This window comes from Microcebus murinus, chromosome 32 (assembly GCF_040939455.1).
Source record: "Microcebus murinus isolate Inina chromosome 32, M.murinus_Inina_mat1.0, whole genome shotgun sequence".
NCBI lineage: Eukaryota > Metazoa > Chordata > Mammalia > Primates > Cheirogaleidae > Microcebus > Microcebus murinus.
In genome coordinates this window covers 3602908-3625321 of record NC_134135.1, presented here as the reverse complement: position 1 = coordinate 3625321, position 22414 = coordinate 3602908, and positions in this window count along the sequence as shown.

The window sequence follows — 22414 nt, the reverse complement described above, 5'->3', positions numbered from 1 at the left end:
GTTATTGAGTTGTTGTTGCAGCTCGGTGAGTGTTCTTATGATCCACATACGAAATTCCTCTTCTGTCATATTGGTTGTATGATTTGGGTTGGTGTCCATTTCTAGGGGGCTGGTGCTCCTCTTTAGGGGTGTGTTTTCCGTTTGGTTCTTCTTATTTCCTGACTTCTTTCACTGATTTCTTCCCATGTCGATCGTTGTTGTTTCTTTCCTTTAGGTTTTTGTTTGGGTATTCACACACCTAGTTTAGTCTGAGCCGTAAGGTGGTGTCTGTGGGTGAGATTCGACGACTCCCTGTATGTTGAGTCAGTGGGTGCTGTGAAAAGGCTGTGCAAGATGCCGTCCCTGTCAGTAGGTGGCGCTTGCTTGAAGGAACAGGCTATGCTGTTGATTTTGTGTCCTGTTATCAGCTCTTGTTCTGGGCAGAGCTGGGTTGGGGAAGCCTGCCCTCAGGCACCACCAATGTCGTTAGCAGGGGTCAAAGTTCTGTTCTCTGCTTCCAGGAAAAGCTGTCAGGGCAGGGCTGGAATGGTCCCACTCAGCCAGAAAGTCTGGGTGTGGGTGTAGGGCTGTCTGAGACCCGCAGTCTGGAGTGGGCCTCGCTTCTTTCCACCCTCCCCAACTCCGCAGCTACTCCTGGGCCTCTGCCAGCAGGCCAGACCACACACCACCAGGCCTCCCCGGACTGTGATGCCGGTGGGGAGGTTCCCTGTGCAGGAATGCCACCTGGGCTGGGCGTATAGCCCTCCTTTTGGGAGGAGGGCTGCCCTCTAGGATGCTGATCTGCCTCTGAAGGCACACACACCTCAGTAGGCTGTTCACGTATAACCCTGCTGTGCCCTGGGCAATGCTAGACCTCGGTGCACGGGATCTGGTCTGCAGGTCCGACCTCTGGGTCCCAGAGTTCAAACTGTATCCCCACCAGGGAGAGGAGTTCCGGTCCCAATTCACCCACAGGGAGCCCAAGCTGGGTCTATGTCTCTCAGCCTCTGAGTCTGCACCGTTCTCCTGGGATCACCGTGCCAGCAGCACCTGGGAGGGCTGGCGGGTAGGGAGCTCACAGTCTGAGTTCCCCTTAGTCAGCTGTAGGGTCCCAAAAGGGAAGGTCCCATTCCCTGGAGGTGCCTCCGGCTGGTTGCTGTATTGTGTCTCTGGGCAGTCGCGGGTAAGGTCGGGGGACGGGAGGAGGAGGCAATATGGCGCCTGCTGCGCGGCTGGGGTCTGTGCACAGTGAGGTGCCGGGAGGGAGTTGGGAGCCTGGTGCCACGTCCGCTACAGGCTCACCGCATACTGGCGGCAGCAGTCTCTGGGCTGGTGTCCGCAGGTCTCTCCACCCGCTGGGGAGCCCACTAGGAGTCCCAAATGCAGGGGAGCGGAAACAGCAAATCCACCTACCCTTGCCGCTGGTCTCTGTTCTGCTCCAGTGGTCTCAGCCTCCAGTTCTCCTCTGCCGCCTCCTCCCGTGGAGTCTCCTGGGGTCTCAGATACCCCTTCTTCCGGCCCTCGTCCGCTGTATGCTCGTCTTCTTGCTTGTTTTTTCTAATTTCTGCTAGAATCTGTCTTTTCTGCAGAGACACTCTGTCTGGCGGTGTGTCTCGTCCGCCATCTTGATCCTCTCCCTGATCTTGTTAATTTCACTTGTTCTGGGTTTGAGGTTGGTCTGTTCTTCTTTTTCCAGCTCTTTGTGTTTATTCATTAGATTGTCTATTTGTGATCTTTCTGACTTTAGAGTATAGGCATTTATTATTTCCTCTCAGTACTTCTTTAACTGTGTCCCATAAGGTTTGAAAACTGTGTCTCCATTATCATTAAGTTCAAAGAATTTTTTCATTTCCATCTTGATTTCTTCATTTATGAAGTAATCATTTAGCAGAAGGTCTTTTAATTTCCACATTTTGTGTAGAAATGTGAGTTTCTGTTAGGGTTGATTTCTACTGTTATTCCACTGTGATCTGAGAAGATACATGGTATCATTTCTATTTTAAAATTTTTTGAGATTTGCTTTGTGTCCTAGGATATGGTCAATCTTAGAGACTGTCCCATGAGCTGATGAGAAGAATGTTTATTCAGTGGATTTGGGGTAGAATGTCCTGTAAATGTCAATCAGACCCAATTGTTCTAGAGTTTTGTTTAAGTCCATTATTTCTTTATTAATTTTCTGTTTGGAGGATCTGTGTAGTCAGTTGGGTGTTGAGATCTCTGGCTAGTATGGGGTTGCTGTTAATCAATTTGCTTAGATCCAGTAAGGTTTGCTTTATGAATCTGGGTGCACCTAAGTTGGGTGCATATATATTTAAGATTGTTACGTCCTCTTGTTGAGCTGTACCCTTCACCATTATAAAATGACCCTCTTTGTCTTTCTCTACTTTTCTTGGTTTGAAAACTAAATTATCTGAAATCAGAACTGCCATGCCAGTCTTCTTTTGGCTTCCTTTTGCTTGAAATACTGATCTCCACCCCTTTACTTTTAGTCTATATGCATCCTTGCAGGTTAGGTGTGTTTCCTGAAGCCAGAAGATACTTGGCTTGTACTTTTTTATCCATTCAGCCAGCCTATGTCTCTTGAGAGGGGAGTTTAAGCTGTTCACATTTATTGAGAGAACTGATAGGTGGAGAAGTTACTGTTCATTCTGTTGGGTTGGACATTGTTGCTTTATTTCCTCTCTTGAGTCATTGTCATATCTGGCCTTTAATCTTTAGCTTTTGAGTGGTTTTATGTTCATGAGTATTTATTATGCTGATACATGTGTAACACTGTTTTGAGTACTTTTTGTAGGACTGGTCTTGTCTTGGTGAATTCCCTCAGTCTCTGCTTATCTGAGAATGTCTTTATTTCTCCTTCATATATAAAACTTAGTTTTGCAGAGTACAAGATTCTAGGCTGGGCATTATTCTGTGTCAGAAGAGTGAGAATGGGGCCCCAGTCTCTCCTTGCTTGTAAGGTTTCAGTTGAGAAGTCTGGCTTTATTCAAATCAGCTTTCCTTTGTACGTAAATTGCTTCTTTCACCTTACAGCTTGTAGAAGGGTCTATTTTGTTGATATTTTGGTCAGTCCGATGACTATGTGTCATGGGGTTTTCCTGTTTGCATTGTATCACCCAGGGGTCCTTTGGGCTTCTTGGACTTGAATGTCTAGTTTATTTTCGAGACCTGGGAAATTTTCCTCAATTATATCTTCAAATGGCTTATCCAGCCCTTGTGTTTTTTCTTCCTCCTGTTCCAGAATCCAGAAGAGCCTCAGGTTATGTTTCTTCATATAATCCCACAATTCTTGTAAGCTTTAGTCTTATTTCTTATTTTTCTGCTCTATCTCTGTGACTAACTTATTTGATTTGAAGGTGTTATCTTCAATCTCTGATATTCTTTCTTCTGGTTGGTCTACCCTATTTTTGAGGCTTTCCACAGTGTTTTGTAGTTCCCTGAATAAATTCTTCATTTCCAGGAGATCGAATTGATTTTTCTTTAAGATCTCGATTTCCTTAGTGAATTTTTGTTCCAAGTCCTGGATTATTTTGTGGTTTCTTTGTGTTGGTTATCCATTTTTTCTTGCAATCCAATTTTGGAATTCTTCTTCTGTCATTTTAGTGTTTTGGGTTTGGTTAATATCCATTACTTGAGAGCTGGTGTATCTTTTTAGGGGAGTGTTTTCGGTTTGATTCTTCATAGTTCCAGAATTCTTTCACTGAGCCCTCCCCATCTGGATCAGCTGTTGGTTTTTTGTATGATACGTAACAGACTCTGTGTATGCACTATTTCTGTGGGTGGTATAAGGAGGCAACTTGAGTATCCTCTCTTCTATGGTTTCTTGATCTGCCACTGGGGAGCTCTTCCACCACACTTGGGAGGCTACCCCTGATGGGAGGGGTTACTTATGCCCACTTGTGGGCAATTTGTTCCTTGACCCACAGCCCTGATTGTTGGCTGCTGACCGGGGGAGGAGATCCAGCCCCAGTGTATTGATCAACTGGGTGACCTAAACTGGTCTGGATAGCAAAGTCATTTGGCTGTCAGCTATTGATCTGTGCACAGGCCCAGTGGATTCACCCTGGATCAGGGGGAGAGTGGCTTTTCTTGTCTCACCCTGCCTAAAGGGGTGGATCCTACCACTTTCAGTGTGAAAGATGCAGGCTAGGGGGAGGGGGTAGCACCCCAGTCTGCCCTGCACCCCAGTGCCCCAGTGGTTGTAACTCCCCTTGGTGTTAGCCTCCTCAGTACTAGAATTCAGAGTTCATTGATTGATCCAGGCCTGGCTAGCCGATGGCAGATTGTGAAAGGGCAGAATTTGTCAGGAGAGTCTCTAGGCTGGGGGAGGGGATCTGCCCAGAGCTGCACATCACACCATGGCAGCTGGGCTGTGGACCCCCTCAAGGATGACCGCTTGCCCACTCACAGGGTACCAGCACTGGGGATGATTGTTTAGGAGGAGGCAGGTGCTGGATTGGGGATCTGGGTCATCAGGACACCCCATTGCCTCCTCTATGCCGCCTTCCCACCGACTCATGCCTGGTCAGCCATAGCTCTCGCTCTTACTGACCTGCCCTGGGCAGGCGTATTTGCCCCAGGTGGTTCCAGCTTAGAGTCCCGGACTCAGTGAACAGCTCTGGAGGCCGGCCCCCCTGGTTACCAGAGGCAAGACATCTAACTGGCTACCCTATCAGCTCAGTCCGGTTTCCTCCCCATTTGGGGGTGGGGGTTCACGGTGCTCTCTGCTAATGACGGCACTCTACAGCACCCACTTCTCCTGCCGCAATTTTGCACCAACTTCAGACAGGTCCCTGGCTGGGTGGGTGTGGAGGTCAATGGGGAAGCAAGGAGTTCTCCTGTGGGTCTGATCCCACTTCACCACCTGGCCCAGCGGGCCGGCGCCCTCCCACGCGCCCTATTGTTTGTTTTGCATTCTCCAGAGAACCCAATCTTATCTCCCAACCACCTTTTTTTTTTTTTTTCCATTTTTGAGAGTCCCATGCTGAACCTCTGCCAATTCACAATACTGTTCTTGTGAGAGAGATCCACTCATGTAGGAGACCAAGATCTATGGCTCTTTCTCTGGGAGCAGGAATCCAGGGCGTTACCTTTCCTCTGCCATTTTTTCTTCCCTGAAATATATTTTAGGCTTCTTTTTGGTGGTTTTCAACTTTATCTTCAATTTCATTCATCTTATTTAGCATCCATATTCTGAATTCCATTTCTGTCATTTCAATACTTTCCTTGTAGTTGGAGTTCTCTGCTGTAGCTCCATTGTGATCTCTTGGGGGTGAAAATCTGTTTGGAGTTTTCATGTTGCCATGGTTCTTTCGCTGGTTTCTTCCCATCTGTGACCTCTTTTCTCCATTCAGGGCTAATAGGTTTTCAGGACTCCTGTTACTTGCTGGGAGCTCTCCAGAAAGTTGTAGGATGTTCGAGTTGGGAGCTGGGTGAGGCCCTCTCACTGAAGCCGGTGTTGTGGGGATTGCTCTACCCAGGGTCTCCTCACTGAGGTAACTGCAGCAGCTGCATGAGGTTTTCGTGTGTTCCTGGGTTGTGGGCATTTGCTCAAAATGGGTCACAGTGTGCTGGCAGCTTGAGGCTGAAGGGTCGATGGCAGGGCATTGTACTTTGGAGCAGTCCTAGCCCTGCTCCAATGGTGGAGGCTCTGGAATGGGGCACTGGGGTCTAGGTGCAGTGCTGGAAACTTGGGGATGGTGTCACGGGCCTGGAAGGAGGCAGAGCCCCAGATTCTGAAGTCAGAGCCTCAGAGCTGGGGCTGGGGAGGAGCTGGAAGCAAAGCTTCTAACAGGGCCTCTGAGCCAGAAGCAGGGCCGTGAAGATGGTGGAGCTGATCTAACCTGTAAGGCAAGGTCAGTACCAAGCAGGCAGGAGGCAGGTGGGTCCGAGAAAGTGGCAGGCTGCTTCATAAGCACAGGGGCCCTCTGGATGCCAGGTCAGGTGGGCAGTGGTCAGCTCTGGTATCTAGGGACCATAGAACTCTCTACACCCCATTCAGGACCTGCTGAAGGGGTTGCCCAAAGCCTCTCAGTTCAGAGCCTGCTGTACTCTGGTGTGAGAGCCTCCAAGCTGGTCTGGGCAGGGGCTGGAAGCAAAGACTCTGAGCAGGACCTCTGAGCCAGAAGCAGGGCTGTGCAGATGGCTGGCTGATCCAATCTGGAGGGTGGGTATAGCTATTTTGAAATATAAAACACACTACAACCAACTGTAGCCACCAAGCTGCACAACAGACCGCCAGAACCTCTCCTAACTGACTTTGTACCTGTTGCCCAGCATCTACCCTTTCCCTGTCCCCCTCCCAGCAGCCTGTGGTAACCATCGTTTCTAATTCAGCTTTTTTCCCCTTCTCCCACTACATTTCTCCACCGTTCTGTCTCCTGTGTTTTCTGTGTTTTCCTTTTTCTATTTTCTTCCCCATATCTTTTTTCCTCACTCCTCTTTCTTTCTCCCAAATACTCTTTTGCCCCTTTCTTGGTTCCTCTTTCTCCCATTTTTGATATTTTTCTTTCCTCTCATTGTTTTTGCCCCTTTGTTTTTCTCTACTATCTTATTAAACCCCACTCTTTCCTCTGTATTTCTCCATTCATATTTCACTTTCATTTCTCCTCTTCCTCCTGCTTCAAATCTTTCTGTCTTATGTATTTCTCTTTCTATGGCTCCTACCTTATTCTCCTGTCTGCATTATTTTCCTCTCTCTCTCATTCTCTCTCTTCCCTACACACCCTTTCCTTTTAATCTCACGATTTAAGTGTCCTCTCCTACCCCCTTATATGTTTCCCACCTCCTTCTCTCTCTGTTTCTTACCTTCTTTCTACATTCTCTTCTCCATTTTTCTTCCCTCTCTTTTTGTGTCTTTACAGGTCCCTATGTTTTGTTTGCACTCCTCTCTCTGTTAAATACCTTCTATCTGTTTCCTCATTTGTGCTGAAAATAGTTCTCAAAAGAAAAATTGTATATGGTCTGTATATGGTTTGTATTTCCAAACAAATATCCTTTATACCTGGAAAGTGGAAAATAGAAAGTCAAATAAATGCATGTAAAAATAAATAAGAAAAGAGATGTCCCCAATATCAAACACCCTGTCAAAGAGAAATGCTCTTCAACCTCTCGTGTGAGCAATGGGAGTACTAGGTGTACAAGATTACATGTGTGCACTGTAACAGATACACACACAAATATGAACACACAAAAACATTTACCCATAGATTTACACATATACAAACACAAGTGTAAATTAAAACATACATACAGATGTTCACAAACCTATACACACTGAGCCACACACAGAGATATAAATATACACAACACATATACACACACAGACAGACAATTCACTACATTAGGAAATGTTCTTAATATAAAGCAAGCGATACTCAAATGTTTATAGCAGCACAATTCACAATTGCAAAGATGTGGAAACAAGCAAGTGCCCATCAATACATGAGTGGATAAATAAAATGTGGTATATGTACACCATAGAGTACTATTCAGCTATCAGAAACAATAGTGATATAGCACCTCTCATATTTTCCTGGATAGAGCTGGAATCCATTCTACTAAGTGAAGTATCCCTAGAATGGAAAAATAGGAACCACAAGTACTCACCAGCAAATTGGTTTCACTGATCAACATCTAAGTGGACACATAGGAATAACATTTATTGGGTGGCAGGCAGATGGGAGGAGGGAAAGGGGATGGGTATATAAATACATAATGAGTGCAATGTACACCACCTGGGGGATGGACACGCTAGAAGCTATGATTCACGGGGGGGGGGGGGGGGGGGGGCAGCACACACAACCTAAACATTTGTAACCACACAATATGTTGAGATAAACAAAAAAGGAACCAAAAAATAAAGTTGAAAAATCTAAGTATGATAAAGAGTATTATATAATTTTAATATGAATTTATGATTTATAGTGAATATACTAAATATGATAAAATTGTGTATAAAATGCCTGTACTCTGAATATTATAAATAATACAAAGAGAATATGAATGGAACTGACTCACAAAAACTAAAATTGGATACTATGTTATAATTTTTAAGATTCCAATGTATACATTTGACAGGAATGTAAAGGCATGGGTTAAGTAATACAAACAGCAGTTAGAAAACAAGTATATTTTTTGTGATTTATGCATGGATCACTTGTAATAGTTAACTCATATTCATAAAATAACTAATAATAAAATTTTGGTGCAGGGCAATATGTGAAATTATAATATATTTATATTTTCATCATACTAAAACAACACTAAAGGAAAGTACATATATACTTCAAAAACTATACAAAAGAAAACTGAATTAAAACAAATACAAGATGGCTAAACAAAATTTAAAAAGTGAAATGCAAAGGATATAAAACAACAAAGTGAAATAATTATACATGTACAAAATTATGGTATTAAAAAAGTTAAAGAAATCGGGCCGGGCAGGGTGGCTCATGACTGTAATCCTAGCACTCTGGGAGGCCAAGGCAGGGGGATTGCTCAAGGTCAGGAGTCCGAAACCAGCCTGAGCAAGAGTGAGATCCCATCTCTACTAAAAATAGAAAGAAATTAATTGGCCAACTGATATATATAGAAAAAATTAGCCGGGCATGGTGGCACATGCCTGTAGTCCCAGCTACTCGGGAGGCTGAGGCAGAAGGATCACTTGAGCCCAGGAGTTTGAGGTTGCTGTGAGCTAGGCTGATGACATGGCACCCTAGCCCAGGCAACAGAGTGAGACTCTGTCTCAAAAAAAAAAAAACAAAACCAAAAGTTAAAGGAATTGATTGACTTTTATTTAAGGAGGCTGCTGCCTCCTACACATGCTTTTATGCACGTCCTAGGTGCCTGCTCCATTCCACCTGCCTCCTTCCTGGTGCCTGAGAGGCCTGCCGTGCTCGGGGTCACTGGTGAGCTCCCACTTCTCCCTTCCTGTCTTTATAACCTTGTGAGAAATGCTCAGAAACTTAGGGAAATTTATCCTGACAGAAGAATGAGGCTGCCCGACAAAGACAGAGCCAAAGAGAGTTTTATTGTAGACAATAGTTCAGCTTGGGCAGCTCCTCCCAAAGAGACTCGTTGGGAATTGGACCATGGAAGTAGAGGAAGCAGACAGCAAGGAGTACCTCAGGACAGACCGTGCAGAGAGATCTCAGATCCACCAAATTAGAGAGAAGCAGCTTCTATGCAAGAGACCACCCCTACCCCAATGCCACCTCCTGGAATTAAACTTTGCAAATTTAAATGTAAAACTCAGCATATTTGCTTACTCATAAGGCAAAATACTTTTTAGTTATTAGAAGGTGTGTCCCTTATTTTATCCAAATTCAGAGATGAGGCACCTATAGGTATATTTTACCCACAGATTCAGCCAAGGGTTTGAGACAGGGACTGAATTCTTAAGAAGACGGACACAACGTATAAGACTAATAATTTCACCACACCCAATACATACGAAGGCCTGTGGAGAACAGAGGAGGAGTTTCTGCAAGAGAACACCAGAGTGCTGTGACTTCCTGTCTTAACACAGGGCGGGCTCTGTGTTGTTTCCCTTCAAATCATACAAGGGCCACTTAAATGAGACAGGAAAAGAGTTGGGTATGTGTCCCCTGCATTTGGAGGAAACACAATGTGGGTGTTTTACTCCTCTGAGAAATGTATAGGACAAGAGGCTGCCCGAATTAGCCCCCAACTGAAAGAGCAGAGTAACTGCAGTCCTGGAATTTTCCAGCACAGACAAGTACTATTTCCTGTGGATGAAGATTGCCCACACTGGAGAGCTCCCATTGGTCTTAGACCTTGTCTAGCCTGCCCACTTGTAGGGTTTAACTGACAACAATTTCTCTCCCCTAGAGGCTCTGCCCATCATTTGCCTGTGGTCTGTCACACATTGCTCACCTGTGAATAAACCCGGGGACAGGTGTATCTCAGACTCTCCAGGCACTTGCAGACTGAGCTCCTGTCTCAGTCGCATGCTGTGTCTTTGCTCCTGGTGAGGGCCCTGGCTGCAGGTTTCCAAACACTCCATCCTCCCTCCTCTCCCTCCAGCCCTAAGGGTGGGAGCTGCGTCTGACAGAGCCAGTCTCTGTGTTGATGCAACATTCCCTCTAAGAGAAGCACACAAAGTATATTCTAAAGTATGTTTAGAAAGCTACAAGTAATAGGTACGTATATTAGAAATAAGGCATTTTTAACTTAATAAACTAGCTGTAAAAATTTTATTAAAGAACTTTTATTATGAATATATAATTATATAACAGGCATTATATAAATGTAGTCTATAAAGGTATAATTTACATGAAGTAAAATTCAAGCCTTTTAGATGTACGGTTCTATGAGTTTTGACAAATGTTTACAATTGTGTAACCATCGTTTCAGTGCCGAAACTGAGATTTTTCCATCAACAGAAAGATTTCCCTCCTGCTTGTTTGAAATCCCTATCCTCCCCCAGCTCATACCATGGACACTGCTGATCTGATTTCTGTCACTATATTTTCAGGTTTTATTGAATATCATATGAATGGAATCATGCAATATATAACGTTTTGACACTAGTTTTTCTTGCTCAGCTTAATGCCTTTGATATTCTACCAAGGTGTTATATGTATCATTAGCTCACCTTTCCTATCACTGAGTGTCATTCCGTTATATGGTTGTGCCACAGTTTTTCCTCCATTCGTTAGTTGTCAGACATTTCAGTCTTTTCCAGCTTTGGAAATTATACTATAATGCTATAAAAGTTCTACACCTGTCTTTTATTGGTGATGAAAAATTTTTATCCTTATGCCGAAATATTTGACTTATCCTGAAACTTGCATCCTTTGAAATCATTTGATCTTTAGATTTAAATTTTAGATTATTCCACATTAAACAAGGTAACAGAGTCTTGCAAAACTCTTTAGATTGTAGAAAACAAAACATCTGAGGATGAATGATATATCACAAAACCCACCAAATTGAAATTTTTTACAGCTTTAAACATCTACCAAGATTAGAGACTAGTGATGGTACTGAAACAGTCCCCATGTTAACTTTTGGCATCTCTTCCATATTCATACTCTGGAGAGAATGATGATGGCACAGAGAGAAACTTTGAAGGCAAATGACCTCAAGTTTGGCTCATAGTAATGTATGCCAATGTTGGTTTCTTAGTTTTGTAAAATATACCATAGTAATGTGAGGTGTTAACATCAAGAGAAACGATAATAGATATTGGATGTATGAGGACACCTTGTTCTATCTTTGCCACATTTCTGCAGACATAAATTTATTCTAAAATAAAATTGACCTTAAGAATTGCAACTATTTATAAATTAATTACATAGTGTTACCAGAAATTATTCACTATGTTTGAGTTACTATGAACATTTTTCTTTGTAATATGTCTATCTGGTTCCTTTGGTGATTTCAAAAGCAATAAAACTCCTAAATAAACAAATTCATGTCTTTGGCCTGAAAATTGGTACTACTATATGAATCTAAGATTGATAAAAGTTTCTTGCATAGAAATTGCTTCTTAAAATTGGAAATGCAAGAGAAAATCCTAAACCTGTTTTGTTTTGTTTTCTAACAGAGCCAATTGGCATCAAGGTTTAATGAGAACAACCTACTTTTAAGCATCACCCAAATCCATTCAATTTGATCTCAGAAAGGAAATGTCTATTTAATTCTGGATTCCTATCTGCACACTTTTTAAATCTCAACTGACACATTTTTGTGTTTTTCTTTGTCTCCTGCAGTTCATTATTTCAGTATTTAACTGAAAATATTTTAATATGCTAGTCTTTCACCATAAGCATCATCACATCTCAAATTATCATATTTGTCCTAGGATCTAAAGTAGATTCTATATTAACATGGCCTCAAATGTTGGTAATAAATAAAACCACTTTCCTTATAGCTTCACCTCCAGGCAACTACACATTCCACTTCAGTTTTCTGAAGGGCCATATATAATACTATGCCATTTTCATTGAACCGTCCTTAAGAACCTGGGTACCATTAAATCATAAGAAAGTTTAATGTATTATATTAACAGATACATTTTAGTAGACATTTTCAGTATCTCTACATTATTTCAGGAATTACTTAGTGGACTCTGATTTTCTCCACAATGACGCTTATTAAATACAATTATAAGAGTACTTATAGAACTTACATAAGATTTCATTTACTGTGACTATCATTTTTTTACTTACTATTAGAGCAAAGTCTCTGTGTAACCCAGAACTCCATGTGCAGTGAGACTGGCTTACAAACGTGCTTAAGAATCTGGGAAGCATCAGTACATCAATCTGTGAACACAGTGAAAAATACACAATTTACATTTTTCTGATGGGCTGAGGAAATTGTACATTTCTTGGAGTGCACACAAACAAGAGTTTGCAGACACAAGGGTCAATAGTTGAAAGAATAAAGGGACTGACAGTTGGGAAACATGCACTGATTAAGATAGCTGTGTCTTCACCAGCCAATGAGTAGTCTTATCAAAAAAATAGGGGAGAGCCGCGTGCGGAGAGCACGACTCGCCCGGGCCTGGTCCCGCCCCCCCCCCGCGCCCTCCCACCGCGCCTTCCCGCACCCCCCCTTCCCGCCCCCGCCCCGCCTCCCCCCCCCGCGCCTTCCCGTCGCCCCCCCCTGCCTTCCCGCCCCCGCCGCCGCCCCCCCCGCGCCTTCCCGCACCCGCCCCTGCCTTCCCGCCGCCCCCCCCGCGCCTTCCCGTCGCCCCCCCCTGCCTTCCCGCCCCCGCCGCCGCCCCCCCCGCGCCTTCCCGCACCCCCCCCGCCTTCCCGCCGCCCTCCCCGCGCCTTCCCGTCGCCCCCCCCCCGCCTTCCCGCCCCCGCCGCCGCCCCCCCCGCGCCTTCCCGCATCCCCCCTGCCTTCCCGCCCCCGCCGCCGCCCCCCCCCGCGCCTTCCCGCACCCCCCCTGCCTTCCCGCCCCCGCCGCCGCCCCCCCCGCGCCTTCCCGCACCCCCCCCCTGCCTTCCCGCCGCCCCCCGCCCCCCCCGCGCCTTCCCGCCTTCCCGCCGCGCCAGGTCGGAGGAGAAGCCGGAGGAGGGCCTGAAGACGGAGAACGACCACACCGACCTGCAGGTGGCCGGCGGGGCAGTTCAAGATCAAGGGCACTCCCGCCCCCACGCCGGGCGGGCCTGCGCGGGAGGCAGGGCCAGTCAGTGAGGCGGGCGGGGCTTAGGCTGACGGGCAGGAGGAATGCGGCAGACACGCGGCGGGCTCCGGTGGGGGCGAGGACGCATCGCGGTCCAGCAGGGACGGCCGAGGGGCAGCCGCCGGTGGCCGCGGCCTCCAGAGGGACCGTCCTCGTGCCGCCGTCCTTCCTCGCTGCCCTCGAGTAGCGCCCGCCACCGCCAGCCACAGAGGAGCCCGGGGCCTCGGGGCCCTTCACCACAACGATTTTCCTCTCGGACCTACTGCGAGTGACTCAAGGCTGGGTCTGCGGACGGACCTGCGACTTAACCCGGGCCAGTCGGGCCCCTTATCCCTGCTCGGGAGCAATGAGTTGCCGGGTTTGGGGGTTTGTTGATGTTTTCATTTCCTTTCTTTTTTCCCCGCCTCCTGTAGCATTGTTGTGCCCCGGATTTGTGGCCTGCATATTCGCTTTCAGTCCGGGGTCGGGGACTTGCTCCGGCGTGGGCCGCCCCTCCAGCGCCGGCTCGGATCACGGCCCCGCGTGCACACGGCGTGGGTGTGTCCGGCAGGTGTCCTGGAGCGGTGGGGACGGAAGGCGGAGTGTCACTTGCTATTTGTCGTAGGCACAGGTGATGAAAACGCTAGATACTGCGAATTTAAGCTTTGTCAGCATGCGATGAGGCTGAGGGGAAAATACTGGACTGCTTCTTAAAAAGTAGAAAGTAACAGCCCTCTGGCAACGTGGCCTCATGTGCTCCCCGCTCCTGTGTGTCCCCCTGGGGTCCAAGGCCGGGCCCCCCCAACCCCCGTCAGTGCCTGACAAGGGCTGGCACGACAAAGGTAGACTTTTTCCCTCTTCTTAATAGAGAAGACAGTAATTCCCACATTTCTCATTTGGTGATGGTGTTGTGGCCTTGGGTTTCTCCTAGTATTTGCTTCTGATGAATAATTATGTTCTGCACATAAAAAGGCGAGATTAATTAAAAAAAAATAGGGAAGAAAAAATGTCAGAATAAAGGTAACCTCCTGGATTGCTACTTCGATAGAAAGAGGCATGGATCTCAGTTTCATACACATGAGTGGATCTCTCCCCCACAAGAACAGCATTGTGAAGCAGCTGAGATTCAGCACAGACACACAAAGCAGGGAAAACAAGGGGAATGGGAGATAAGATCATAATCTCTGGAGAGTGCAAAACAAACAATACGGCATAGAGAGTGGGAGGGCGCCAGCCCACCGGGCCAGGGGGTGAAGTGGGATCAGACCAACAAGAGAACTTCTTGGTTCCCCACTGACCTCCAGACCCACTCAGACAAGGACCTGCCTGAAGTGGGTGCAAAGTCGTGGCAGAAGGCTTAGGGCTCTGTGGAGACAGGACAATTGCGGGAAGCACCTTGAACTCCCCAGAGCTCTGTGCCAGGATGGCACTAAGCGGTGAGGGATTCGGTCCGAACTGCTGTGGGAGGTAGTTAGGAGACAGTTAAATTGCCTCTGGCACCCAGCGGGTCCAGAACTACAGAGGTGTTCACTAAGGCGGGGGCTCTAAACTGGAACCTCCTCGGGGGAATAGGGCCACTCAGGGTGGGTCAGTAGGAGTGAGAGCTGTGGCCGAACTGCCATGAGACTGTGGGAAGCCGACATAAAAGTGACAATGGGGCATCCTGATGGTCCAGTTCCCCAATCGGGCACCTGCCATCTCCTGAACAGTCACCCCCAGTGCGGGCGCTCTGTGGACAGGTGGGCAGTGGCCACTGTTAGGGTCCACAGCCCAGATGCCATGGTGTGACACACTATGCCAGGCAGATCCCTCCCCTCAGCCCAGAGAGTCTCAGGACAAGCTCCGCCCTTACACAATATATGATCAACTAGCCAGGCCTGACTTGATGAACTCTGAACACTTCCCTAGGAGTGAGGAGACTAACGCCTGCCCTATGGGACTTACAGCCACTGGGGTGTTGGGGCAGCAGGGAGACTGGGGAACTACCCCCTAGCCAGCATCATTCCCACTGAAAGTGGAAGGCTTCACCCCTGGAGGTAGGGTGAGACAAGAAAAGCCACTTTCCCTCTGTGACCAGGGTGAATCTGCTGAGCCTTGGCACAGAACAATAGCTGACCGCCCAATGACTTTTCTCTTCAGACCGGCTTGAGTCACCCAGTAGATCAAAACACTGGGCTGGATCTCCTCCCTTGTTTAGCTGTTAACATGGAACTACGTGGTCAAGGAACAAATCCCTTGCAATTGGCCACAATAAGCTCCACAAGTAACCCCTACCATCAGGAGTAGCATCCCAACTGTGGTGGAAGAGCTCCCCCCAGGGGCAGATCAAGAAACCATAGAAGAGGCCAGGCGTGGTGGCTCACACCTGTTATCCTAGCTCTCTGGGAGGCCGAGGCAGGCGGATTGTTTGAGTTCAGGAGTTCGAAACCAACCTGAGCGAGAGTGTGACCCTGTCTCTACTATAAACAGAAAGAAATTAATTGGCCAACTAATATATATATAGAAAAAATGAGCCGGGCATGGTAGTGCATGCCTGTAGTCCCAGATACTCTGGAGGCTGAGACAGAAGGATCGCTTGAGCCCAGGAGTTTGAGGTTGCTGTGAGCTAGGCTGACATCATGGCACTCACTCTAGCCTGGGCAACAAAGTGAGACTCTGTCATAAAATAAAAATAAAATAAAATAAAATAAAATAAAATAAAATAAAACAAAATAAAATAAATAAAATAAAAAAAATAAAATAAAATAAAAAAAATAAAATAAATAAAATAAAATGACAAATTAAAAAAAGAAAAAGAAACCATAGAAGTGAATAAAACAATGGTTGACCCAGATGGGGAGGGCACAGTGAAAGAATTCTGGAAGTATGAAGAATCAAACGGAATGCAGTGCCCTAGAGAGGTACACAAGCTCTCAAGCAATGGATATTAACCAAACTCAGAACTCTAAAATGGCAGAAGAATTTCAAACATGGATTGTAAGAAAGTTTAATGGTAAGCAAGAAAAATGGATAGACAACACAAAGAAACCACAAAAATCCAAGATTTGGAAGAAAAATTCACTAAAGAAACTGAAATTTTAAAGAAAAATCAAACTGAACTTCTGAAAATGAAGAATCTATTCAAGGAACTACAAAACACAGTGGAAAGCCTCAAAAACAGGGTAGACCAGCCAGAAGAAAGAATCTCAGAGACTGAGGATAACACCTACAAATCAAATAAGCTAGCCACAAAGATAGAGCAGAACAATAAGAAACAAGACCAAAGCTTACAAGAATTGTGGGATTATACGAAGAAACATAACCTGAGGGTGTTATGGATTATGGAAGTGGAAGAAGAAAAAAACGCAAGGATTAGATCAGCTATTTGAAGACATAATTGAGGAAAATTTCCCAGGCCTTCCTAAAAAGCTAGATATCCAAGTACAAGAAGCTCAAAGGCCTCCTGGAGGATACAATGCAAATAGGAAGATACAACATGTAGTTATCAGACTGATCAAAATATCAACAAAAGATACCCTTCTACAAGCTGTGAGGTGAAAGAAGCAAGTTACAGACAAAGGAAAGCCGATTCGAGTAACGCCAGACTTCTCAACTGAAACCTTACAAGCAAGGAGAGACTGGGGCCCCATTCTCACTCTTCTGAAACAGAATAATGCCCAGCCTAGAATCTTGTACCCTACAAAACTAAGTTTTATATATGAAGGAGAAATAAAGACATTCTCAGATAAGCAAAGACTGAGAGAATTCACCAAGACAAGACCAGCCCTACAAGAAGTACTCAAAACAGTGTTACACACAGATCAACATAATAAACACTCACAAATGTAAAACCACTCAAAAGCTAAAGATTAAAGGCCAGATACAACAATGGCTCAAGAAAGAAAACAATGCAACAATGTCCAACTCAAAATAATGAACAGAAATGTGCCCCACCTATCAGCTCTCTCAATAACTGTGAATGGCATAAACTCCCCACTCAAGAGAAATAGGCTGGCTGAATAAAAAAAAAAAAATTCAAACAAAGTTTCTGCTATCTTCAGGAAACACACCTAACCTCCAAGGATGCATATAGACTAAAAGTAAAGGGATGGAGATCAGTATTTCAAGCAAACGGAAGCCAAAAGAAGGCTGGTGTGGCAGTTATGATTTCAGATAATTTAGTTTTTAAACCAACAAAAGTAGTGAAAGACAAAGAGGGCCATTATATAATGGTGAAGGGAACACACCTAACCTGCAAGGATGCATATAGACTAAAAGTAAAGGGATGGAGATCAGTTTCAAGCAAAAGGAAGCCAAAAGAAAGCTAATGTAGCAGTTCTGATTTCAGATAATTTAGTTTTTAAACCAACAAAAGTAGGGAAAGACAAAAAGGGTCATTATATAATGGTGAAGGGTATAGTTGAACAAGAAGACGTAACAATTTTAAATATATATGCACCCAACTGGGTGCACCCAGATTCATAAAGCAAACCTTACTGGATCTAAGCAAATTGATAAACAGTAACCCCATACTAGCCAGAGATTTCAACACCCAACTGACTGCACAGATCCTCCAAACAGAAAATTAATAATGAAATAATGAACTTCAATAAAACTCTAGAACTGGGCCAGACTGACATTTACAGGACATTCTACCCTAAATCCACTGAATAAACCTTCTTCTCATCAGCTCATGGGACATTCTCTGAGATTGCCCATATCTTAGGACACAAAGAAAGTCTCAAAAAATTAAAAAAATAAAAATTACACCATGTATTTTCTCAGATCATAGTGGAATAAAAGTAGAAATCAACCCTAACATAAACTCACATTTCTACACAAAAATGTGGAAATTAAACAACCTTCTGCTAAATGATTACTTCATAAATGAGGAAATCAAGATGGAAATGAAAAATTCTTTGAACTTAATGATAATGGAGACACATGTTTTCAAATCCTATGGGACACAGCTAAAGTAGTACTGAGAGGAAAGTTTATTTCCATAAATGCCTATATCCAAAAGTCAGAGAGATCACAAGTAGAAAACCTAACGAAACAACTCAAAGAGCTGGAAAAAGAAGAACAGACCAACTCCAAACCCAGCAGAAGTGAAATTAATAAGATCAAATCAGAACTAAATGAAATTGACAACAGGGAAGCTATACAGATTAAAACAAACAGTTGGTTCTTCGAAAAAATAAACAAAAGTGACACATCTTTGGCTAGACCAGGCATCCTCAAACTATGGCCCATAGGCCACATGTGGGCTGCCTAGCACATTTATCCAGCCCTCCGGGTGTTTTTGCCTCTTCTGCCTGTTCTGGTTAGCAGCCGAGTTGTCCCAACAAGTTGCAAATTCCAACGATCTGGGGGACAGTGAAATGGGCCCACTTAAAAAGCTTGAGGGCCTCTGGGCTACACTAACAAAAGGCAGAAAAGAGAAATCCCTAATAAGCTCCATCAGGAACAAAAAAGGAGATATTTCAACTGATGTCACGGAGATACAAGATATAATCTATGAATACTACAAAAACCTTTATGCACACAAACTGGAAAATGAGGAGGAAATGGACAAATTTCTGGAAACACATAGCCTCCCTAAGCTCAACCAGGAAGAAATAGAATTCCTGAGCAGACCGATATCAAGAGCCGAAATAGAAACAGCAATCAAAAATCTTCCTAAAAGAAAAGTCCCAGACCAGATGGTTTCACACCCAAATTTTACCACACCTACAAAGAAGAACTGGGGCCTACTGTGCAGAAATTATTCTTCAACATTGAGAAGGATGGTATCCTTCCCGAGTCATTTCATAAAGCCAACATCACTTTAATACCAAAACCTGGAAAGAATGCAAAAAAGAGAAAACTACAGACCAATATCACTTATGAATATAGATGCAAAAATTCTCAACAAAATCCTAGCTAACCAAATCCAAGTGCTCATCAAGAAAATAATTCATCATGACCAAGTTGGGGTTCATCTCAGGGATAGAGGGATGGTTCAACATATATGGTTCAAATCTATAAATGGTTCAAATCTATAAATGTAATTCACCATATAAACATAAGCAAAAACAAAGACCATATGGTCCTTTCAATAGATGCAGAAAAAGCATTTGACAAAATTCAATACCCTTTCATAAGAACACCTAACAAAATAGGCATAGAAGGGGTATACCTAAAAATGATACAAGCCATATATGACAAACCCACAGCCAACATCATACTGAATGGAGAAAAATTGAAAGCATTCGCACTTAGAACTGGAACCAGGCAAGGTTGCCCACTATCTCCACTTCTATTCAACATAGTGCTAGAAGTCCTGGCTATAGCAATCAGACATGGAAGTGGAATTAAAGGCATCCAAATGGGGACAGAAGAGATCAAACTCTCACCATCTGCTGATGATATGATATTATATTTAGAAAATCCCAAGGATTCAACCAAGAGACTCCTGGAATTCATAAATGAATTTAGTAAAGTCTCAGAATACAACATCAATACACACAAATCAGAGGCATTCCTATACAGCAATAACAGTAAAATTGAGTACCAAATCAAAGCCTCCATTGCCTTCAAAATAGCAACAAAGAAATTAAAGTACCTAGGAATATACTTAACTAAGGAGGTAAAAGACCTCTACAGGGAGAACTATGAAACACTGAGGAAGGAAATAGCAGATGACATAAACAGATGGAAATCCATACCATGCTTGTGGGTCAGCAGAATCAACATTGTTAAAATGTCTATACTACCCAAACTGATCTACAGATTCAATGCAATCTCTATTAAAATACCAACATTATTTTTCAAAGACATAGAAAAATAATTTTACGCTTTGTATGGACCCAGAGAATATCCTGTATATCAAAAGCAATTCTAGGCCGGGCGCGGTGGCTCACGCCTGTAATCCTAGCACTCTGGGAGGCCGAGGCGGGCGGATTGCTCAAGGTCGGGAGTTTGAAACCAGCCTGAGCGAGACCCCGTCTCTACTAAAAAAATAGAAAGAAATTAATTGACCAACTAAAAGTATATATACAAAAAATTAGCCGGGCATGGTGGTGCATGCCTGTAGTCCCAGCTACTCGGGAGGCTGAGGCAGGAGGATTGCTTGAGCCCAGGAGTTTGAGGTTGCTGTGAGCTAGGCTGACGCCACGGCACTCACTCTAGCCTGGGCAACAAAAAGTGAGACTCTGTCTCAAAAAAAAAAAAAAAAAAAAAAAAAAAAAAAAAAAAAAGCAATTCTAGGCAATAAAAACAAAATGGGCGGTATCAATATGCCAGAGTTCAAATTATACTACAAAGTTGTAGTAATTAACTCAGCTTTGCATTGGCACAAACATAGGGCAATTGACCAGTGGAACGGAATTGAGAACCCTGATATAAAACCATCCTCATATAGCCATCTAATATTCAACAAAGCAGACAAAGACATACACTGGGGGAAAAGTCCATATTCAATAAATGGTGCTGGGAAAACTGGATAGCCACATGTAGAAAGCTGAAGCAGGATCCACACCTTTCACCTCTCACAAAAATCAACTCACGCTGGGTAACAGTCTTAAACCTAAAGTATGAAACTATTAGAATTCTAGAGGAAAACTTTGGAAATATTTTCCTAAACATTAGCCTAGGGAAAGAATTTATGAAGAAGACCCCAAAGGCAACCACAGCAGCAATAATAATAAAGAAATAGTACCTTATAAAACTAAAAAGCTTCTGCACAAAGAAACAGTTATGAGAGCACACAGAAAACCTACAGAATGGGAGAAAATTTTCACATGCTACACATCTGATAAGGGCCTGTTAACTAGAATCTATTTAGAACTCACGAAAATCAGCAAGAAAAATATTAAACAATCCTATCAAAAAGTGGGCAAAGGACATGAACAGAAACTTCTCAAAAGACAGAATAATAGCCAACAAACATATGAAAAAATGCTCAACATCTCTAATCATCAGGGAAATGCAAATCAAAACTGCAATGAGATATCACTTATCTCCATTAAGAATGGCCCTCTTCACGGGCGCTGTGGCTCACGCCTGTAATCCTAGCTCTTGGGAGGCCGAGGCGGGCGGATTGCTCAAGGTCAGGAGTTCAAAACCAGCCTGAGCAAGAGCGAGACCCCGTCTCTACTATAAATAGAAAGAAATTAATTGGCCAACTGATATATATATTAAAAATTAGCCGGGCATGGTGGCGCATGCCTGTAGTCCCAGCTACCCGGGAGGCTGAGGCAGAAGGATCACTCGAGCCCAGGAGATTGAGGTTGCTGTGAGCTAGGCTGACGCCACGGCACTCACTCTAGCCTGGGCAACAAAGTGAGACTCTGTCTCAAAAAAAAAAAAAAAAAAAAAAAAAAGAATGGCCCTCTTCAAAAAGTCCCAAAACAAGGCCGGGCGCGGTGGCTCACGCCTGTAATCCTAGCACTCTGGGAGGCCGAGGCGGGCGGATTGCTCAAGGTCAGGAGTTCAAAACCAGCCTGAGCGAGACCCCGTCTCTACCATAAAAATAGAAAGAAATTAATTGGCCAACTAATATATATATATATATAAAAAAAAATCAGCCGGGCATGGTGGCTTGTGCCTGTAGTCCCAGCTACTCGGGAGGCTGAGGCAGGAGGATCGCTTGAGCCCAGGAGTTTGAGGTTGCTGTGAGCTAGGCTGACGCCACGGCACTCACTCTAGCCTAGGCAAGAAAGTGAGACTGTGTCTCAAAAAAAAAAAAAAAAAAAAAAAAGTCCCAAAACAATAAATGTTGGCATGGATGTGGAGAGATAGGAACACTCCTATATTGCTGGTGGGATTCAAACTAGTTCAACCTCTATGGAAAGCAATTTGGATATACCCTAAAGCGATACAAGTAGATCTACCATTTGATCCAGGAATCCCACTACTGGGCATCTACCCAAAAGAACAAATGATACTCTACAAAAAAGACACCTGCACTAGAATGTTTATAGCAGCACAATTCACAATTGCAAAGTTGTGGAAAAAACCCAAGTGCCCATCAATACATGAGTGTATTAATAAAATGTGGCATATCTATACTAAGGAAAACTATTCAGCTCTAAGAAACAATAATGATATAGCACATCTTGTATTTTCTTGGAAAGAGGTGGAACCCATTCTAAGTGAAAGATCCCAAGAATGAAAAAAGCACCCCATGTACTCATCAGCAAATTGGTATTAACTGATCAGCATCTAAGTGGACATATAGGAATAACATTTATTGGATACTGGGCAGGTGGAAGCGGGGAGGTGGGGATGGGTATATACATACATAATGAGTGAAATGTGCACTGTCTGGGA